This window comes from Sesamum indicum, linkage group LG5 (genome assembly GCF_026168435.1).
Source record: "Sesamum indicum cultivar Baizhima isolate 11 linkage group LG5, ASM2616843v1, whole genome shotgun sequence".
NCBI classification, from domain to species: domain Eukaryota; kingdom Viridiplantae; phylum Streptophyta; class Magnoliopsida; order Lamiales; family Pedaliaceae; genus Sesamum; species Sesamum indicum.
Genome location: NC_142661.1, coordinates 4437981 through 4445722, shown reverse-complemented (window position 1 = coordinate 4445722; position 7742 = coordinate 4437981). Strand labels below are relative to the sequence as shown.

Genomic DNA, 7742 nt, shown 5'->3' with positions numbered 1-7742 from the left:
TTTTAGTTTGTTGTCATAATCAAATTTCAAGATTCACTTGGTGGGTTTGAGGCAATTCTAACAGCCGACGGGCTGGTGGGCCTAGGGCATGACAAACGGTATCAATGTGAATCACTAAGTAGCGTCGGAAGGTAAACCAATGATTGTGATGTCCCATTCCATATAAATTAGAAACTAATAAGATAGCAACATATAAGCATTGGGCAAAGAATTCAAGTGTATCCATTTGTTATCTCTTTTCAGCTTGTTGCCATAATAGAATATTAGGATTCACATGGTGACTTTAGAGGCAATTCTTACATCCAATTGGCTCAACGGGCTAGGGCGTGACATGTTCCACTGAATTGTTTAATCATTCTGTTCAACAAATTGGAAATGATGTTCTCAAAAACAGGAAAGATGTTTTGCGGAGGTCATAATACAACAAATACATGAACAGAAGATGTTGAAACTTTTCATTATTTCAGAAGAAAAAATCTTACCATAGTGTTTAGATTCATTCCCTGAGTGTGTTGTTCTGTTTTGTGGAGATACAGAGAGAATAATAAAGATAAATAAGTGTGTTAGAGATAGTATGTATGCTTGGGTTTATTTTTGGAGATAAGTCAAAATAAATATTGTATGTCTAATGTTGTGTTTTGGGAGACAAAAATTACTATTCATTATCAAATCATTGTTAAATCATGGCTTTTTTTTATATATATTTATGTATATGTGTGTGTATATATATGAATATATTTTTGAGTGGATAGATCTTTCGATTGGCATGGATATCCCACTCCCATTACATATGTAGTTTATCTTCCTATCACATGCTTCATTTGTTAGGTGGTCCACCACATTATCCCCTTCTCAGAAAGTGGAAAAAGAATTACATCTTAAACTTCTTTTGATTGAATGAATTTTTGCCAAAATATGCTGCAACCACTAGTTGCCTCTATGTTGTGGCTTCATCAGTGCTGAAATATTTTTAGCATTCATTTCGATCTAGATACTTTAAAAATCATATTCTTCACCCAATTTGAAACTTTGATAAAATGATCATTTGATAATGTAAATACTCACAACCACAATTACCACATCTCCTTGGTTACTTTGCACAACCTTGCATGCTCCCACCTCTTAGGATTCTCTTAAGATGCACCATGGTATGAAGTTGTTGTGGAAAGTGAATCCATGTGTCATCAATATTTAAATCACCTATCCTTTTTTGTCTTTTAAGTACACTTGCTTTAGCAACAACTATAATCGGTGATGCACCCTCAAGATGATCGTTTAAGTTTAAAAACAATGACCCAAGTGTTTGGCTTGTTTCAACTTGTCCCAGAAAACCATAGAACAAGAAACTATACAAGGATACATATATGTCCCTCAATCAAGAAGGCTGTTGTTCGCCTCCATTAATGGTCAACTATCATTATCACCAAATCCGGTATTAAAAACTACACTGGAAGAAACTAACAAATAATTGCAACACTTCGCACCTTAAAACTCCGAAGGAACACATGTATAATCTTCTTAATATGGGAACACCACTTGCATTTAAATGCTATTGCAATCGTTTGTTGACCTGCAACCAGTTATTCATCAATTCCGACGATCATATTGATATTAAAGGTTTAATTGTAGGCTACTAGAAACCATAAAAAATGTTGAAGAATCGTTGCTTCACAAACTGAATGCCAAATGGTCTTAATTAAAAGATCCCTATCATATGAGGGCTGCTAAACCACTTGTCTATAGACTTCCCATTTAGTATTAGTTACTGCACATAAAATGTTTGTTTTAGAAAAGAATTTACATGGGTTACCATTATGTCATCATTGTACTTGTACCATCATCTCACTAATGGTTATAACTATTACAATTGACATAGATGACATCACCCTGATAAAAGCCATAGTATTGCATAGCCTATGCAAAATTTGCATGTATTTGGTATACCATGGAACCTACCACCATCAATATGAATTTTTTTGATAGTCATTTAATCATCTTAACTTCCCCACAACCACTTTTGTAGTATCTTTACCACCCTATGTGCATGCCCAAATTTAGCTGTTTCAACATTGTCACTCTCCAATTTGGCCACTTCAAATTTTGGGCACCTTGATGAATAATGACACGTTGCACCACCATTTGTATTTGCATCCTGTGATCGATGCATTGCCTCCTTTCTTACCCGATATCTTTCGTTCTAAATACACATGAAATACTTCATAATAAAGGTCCTCTCCCTAGTATTATAAATGGCTCTTTCAACTTGCACCACCTCCAATCTTGGTCATGGGTGATTTCTTTGTTGACAGTCTTCAGTGATAACTAAACCTTAGTAAAAGATTGATTTTCTCTTCAACTTGTTATGAAGAGATTAATTATCAAGCGTATTGAGATGCTACTTTATGTCATACTTGGTGTAAGTATTGCTAGCTTCTCCACAAGAGCAAATTTGAAAGGAAAAGAAGTTACATTCATCGAATTTCTGTTGTTGGATTATATAATTTGTATAGAGTACTTTTAATCTAAATATTTTAGTAAGCAGTGGACCTTCAATTATATAAACGAAAATTGGATTGGTTTGAAGGCTGGAAAAAGTAATTTTATGTAAGATAATCGTGAATGGGAGTTTTAAATGGAAATATACACTGGATATGAAAAAAGTTGGCAAGTTGAGAAAGATGTAGAGAATATACTAAATAGATAGATGGATCAGAGAGCCAAGACCAGAAACACAAAATGTAACATATATTGTCCCAAGTATGAAAAATAAAATACTAAGAGATACAATTTTGTGGCTTGTAGGATAATATAAGGGAATTAACGCATTCAAAATCATTGCATGACAAACCAATGTTGTGCACTAAGACTTATTACAAGAAAAAAAAATGTATACATATTTATGGTGATGAAGAGAGAATATATAATAGTTACAACAATTAGTACCTTGTGGGGCTTCCAAACATGAAAAACAGAGAAACTTTTTTATCAACAAATCATAGTAAATAAGAAAAAATGTATATAATTATGGAAGATACCGTCATTAATGTCTTCTCTTCTCCATTAATATAGTTAAGGATATTAAATCGTGAGCCAGGGTAGTTAGTACTCTAAGTTGCGGTCACAATCCTTTCTTTTGATTTTATTTTTTTTGTAATATTAATTTTATTTATATATTTACTGTTCTTTGTCCTAATTTCATACTCATATCTTTACCACAAAATATTTCCACCTCTTTGATATTCTATTTTCTCCACAATACCCTCAAACAATTATATTTTGCAGAAAATAAAGTTGGTCAAGTAGATACCCAAATTTGGGATGTTCTCCCTATGTTTTAAATATGAATTCTTTAACTAATCAAATCTTCAGGTTTCGAGTCAAAGAGATGCAATAATCATTTGGTTTCTTGATGATATTATCATCATTCAACGATCAATTATATTGGATATTGATGTATGCCATGTGTTCGACTATCTTTTCCTCTATTTTTATTCATTACGCCTAGATAATTCATATTCTTGCACCCAAAAATTAAGAATTAGTACTATTTTAGTTTTATTGGTCATAGGGATCTCACATTATATCTTGTAATTGAAAAACTTTCACCGAACTAATGTTAATTCAACTATCATGGACTACACACATGGTTGCTAGTCGATGATCAAGATGCCTAAAAAGTCGGGCTCAAGAGGACCCAACCTAGGTCTGATTGACCCAATAAATAAAAGTGCATTGGTCCAATCCAAGCCAATCCTAGGCTGATCCCAACTATCAATACTTGGGATAGGCCCAACCCAATGACCTACAACCTTTTTATTAGAATAAATGATCAAAAAACCAATTAGATTTGTCGAGAGGTATTTTATTCTAATAATTAATAGATGTCATGTAATATTATTTTGAAGTGAATAAAATGAGTATTCTCTTATTTGCCCTCTACTTTGTTATGCTCATTTTGTATATTTACATTTACTTAAACATCACAACAAAGCCTACACATCAATTGACAATCGTCCAGTTGGGTTGCGCGTTGGATGGCGGTCATGAAACCAACTGCCAATCATATGAGGGCCGCTAAACCACTTGTCTATAGAATTCTCATTTAGCATTACCGCGACATAAAATGTTTGTTTTAGAAAAGAGTTTACATGGGTTACCAGTATGTCATTTTTGTATTCATACCATCATCTCACCAATGGTTATAACTATTAAAATTGACATAGATGACATCACCCTGATTCAAAAACCACTGTACTGCATAGCCCTATCCAAAATCTGCCCGTATTTGGTATATCATGGAACCCACCACCATCAATATGAATTTTTTTGTGGTCATTTAATCGTCTTAGCTTCCCCACAACCACTTTTGTAGCATCTTTACCACCCTATGTGCATGCCCAAATAGAGTTGTTTCAATATTGTCACTCTCTAAGTTGGCCACTTTTTAGATTTTGGTCACTAACACCTTCATCACAAATTGTATCATCACCATGCTACATGGATATAGCATTGTTCTTGACGTATAATGACATGTTGCACCACCATTTGTATCTGCAGGTAGTGATTGATGCATTGCCACCTTTCTTACGCGATATCTTTCATTCCAAATCCACTTAAAAACTCATGATAGCGGTCCTCTACCTAGTATTATAAATGGCTCTTTCAACTTGCAACAGCTCCAATCTTGGTCATGGGTTATTTGTTTATTGACAGACTTCAGTGCTACTTGCAACAGCTCCAATCTTGGTCATGGGTTATTTCTTTATTGACAGACTTTAGTGCTAACTAAACCTTTGTAAAAGTTTGAATTTCTCTTCAACTTGTTATGAAGTGATTAAAAATCAAGCGTGCTGAGATGCTACTTTATCTCATGCTTAGTGTAAAGTATTACTAGCTTATCTACATGAGCAAATTTGAAAGGAAAATAAGTTACATTGATCAAATTTCCGTTGTTGGATTATATTATTTGTATAGAGGAATTTGGATCTATATATCAACAAAAATTGGTTACATTGAGAGGTTCAAAAAATGTAATTATAAGTAAGATATCCTGATTGGGAGTTTTTAAAGAAAATATACTTTGGATATGAAAAAAGTTGGCAAATTGATAAAGATGTATAGAACACTAAATAGACAGATGGATCAGAGAGCCGAGACCAGAAATACTAAAAGTAACATTTATTGTCCAAAGTATGAAAAACGACATACCAAGAGATCCAATTTTGTGCCAAGTAGGATAATGTAAGGGAATTAACGCCTTCTAAATCATTGTATGGAAAACCAATGTTGTGAACTAAAAGACTTATTACAAAAAAAATAATATATGTATGGTGATGAAGAGAGAATATACAATAGTGGCAACAATTAATAACTTATGGGACTTCCAAACATGACAGAATGAGAAAGTTTTTTATCAACAAATCATAGTAAATAAGAAAAACCGTAAATAATTATGGAAGATACCCTAATTAATGTCTTCTCTTCTCCATTAATGTAATTTAAAGATATTATACCATGAGCATGCTAGTTAGTACTCTAAGTTGAGGTCGCAATCTTTTCTTGTGGTTTTATTTTCTTTTCAATTTTAATTTTATTTATTTATTTACTATTCTTTTTCCTCCTTTCGTACTCTTATCATTACCACAAAATATTTCGGCATTTGTGATATTCTATTTTCTCCATAATACCCTCAAACGTTTATATTTTCTCAAAATGAAAGTTGGTCAAGTAGATATCCAAATTTGGGATGTTCTCCCCAAGTTTTAATTTTGAATTATTTAATTAATTAAATCTTCAGATTTCGAGTCAAAGAGATGCAATAATCATTTGGTTCCTTAATCATATTATTATCATTCAACAATCAATTATAATGGTTGTTGATGTAAGAAATGTGCTCAACTATTTTTTTTCCTCTATTTTTATTCATTGTGCATAGAGAATTCATATTCGTGCTTCCCAAAATAAAAATTACTAATAATTTTGTTTTGTTGGTCATAGGGATCTCACATTATATCTTGTAATTGAGAAACTTCCACCAAATTAATGTTAATTCAATGGTCATGGACTAAACACATGGTTGCTAGTCGCTGATCAAGATGCCTAAAGAGTCGGGCTCAAGAGGGACTCAACCTAGGATGTGATTGACCCAATAAACAAAAGTTGGTTGGTCGAATCTAGGCCAATCCTGAGCTAATTCCAAGTACCAATACTTCGGATAGGCCCAACCCAATGACCTAGGAGCTCTTAACCCTGGGTCAAGTTAGCGGACCGACTTAATCGAGCCACTTCTTTTTTTAAATAATACATGACATATAAGTTTTATTTTATTTTTTTAGCTTAGCTATTCTATATTTTTTATACTTTTGAAACTCTAAAAATTTTACCTTTATTCTTCTACTTCTATATTAGTACAACAATTCACTAAAATTCATTGTTATTTTTTTAAAAATTTATTTTAAATCTTTTTTGGTCTTTATGTGGTCTTAGCTACTTCTATTTGTAGTTTTGATTGTTTGGTTTAATTTATAATTTATTTATTTAAAATAAAAGCATAAATTATTTAAGTTTGTTAAAAAAGTATCTCATCTTGATTAAAAAAAAAAAGAAAAATAAAACAGGCACAATCAGGTTTGGTTTGAGCCTAGGTCAGGTCATCACCACTACTTTTGCACTTTCTCTTCATCCCCCATTTTGTTCTTAATTTAAGGTAAAATTAGTGAAATAAAAATTACTATTTTCAAATATGAGTCACTGCAGGTACTGGTCATGATAAGAAAATATATTAAAAAATAAGGAAAAAAGAAAAGACAGGTTTTATTAAGCATGATTTCTATAGCCTCAAGAATGGGTTCCACATTTCTTGTTTAACCTTAATTATGGAAAAAAAATTCTTAATATATTAAAAAATTAAATATTTATTTTTTAAACTTTGACAGGAAAGGAAATTAAATAGAAACAAATTGGAGAAACAAAAAGAAAAATAATTAACTATGTACCTGAGGCTCCATTAATCTTGCCGGCAGAGCACAAGAGATGGGATCCGGCGATAGCACATCACCGGAATCTTCACAAGATGAATTTGGATTTGGGTCGGATGAAATAATCCGGCCAAAATCGTTAGTGTATGTTCTTGAAGAATTCTGTTGGAAAATTATACGGCAATGACGAATTAACAAATCGATTCAGTAAAAAGAATTAAAGAAGGAAAAAGAAAGAATCAAATGATTGAGAAAAGGAATAATGGAGTTGCCTACACAAAATTCATCTTACATTTCTGGAGTATTCTTCCATTTTTGGCTACCGAAGGATTCAAATGTAACGTTCCTAGGGCTCTCTAAGCGTAGTACTTTATGGACTTGAACAGTATTCTGTAGTGAGGGTGTTTGAGGGAGAAAAGCATGAGCAAATGTGAAGTGTGAGTGGTTGACTGAGAAAGTGTGCGTAAATGTTGTTTCCATATGTGTGAGTGTTTCAAAAAACAAAGCTCGACAGGAGGTAGCAGAAGCCTCGGAAGTTACGTTCTGTCTTTTTCTGATAATTTTTTCCTATTAATTTCTTCTTTTTTAGTTTGTCATTACTTAATATTATGTAATAATTAGACAGAAAGCATTTTTAGAAACAAATGTATATATTAGTGCTATCTATGAATACAATACAATAAATTATTTTCTATATTAGATTCCTCCATAGTAGGGAAAAAAAAAAGAGCTAATATTTAGGAAAATTGATTAAAGAGTTCATCA

General features: G+C 32.3%; 1 long non-coding RNA gene across 1 annotated transcript; it reads right to left on the bottom strand.

The window, feature by feature from the left end:
• Positions 1-1365: 1365 nt before the first annotated feature.
• Positions 1366-7423, bottom strand: LOC148788034 (uncharacterized). Its single transcript, XR_016065644.1, has 3 exons — positions 7270-7423; positions 6996-7139; positions 1366-1570 (listed from the first exon to the last, which is right to left on the bottom strand). It is a non-coding gene; the product is annotated as an uncharacterized LOC148788034 (long non-coding RNA).
• Between the last annotated feature and the right edge of the window lie 319 nt (positions 7424-7742).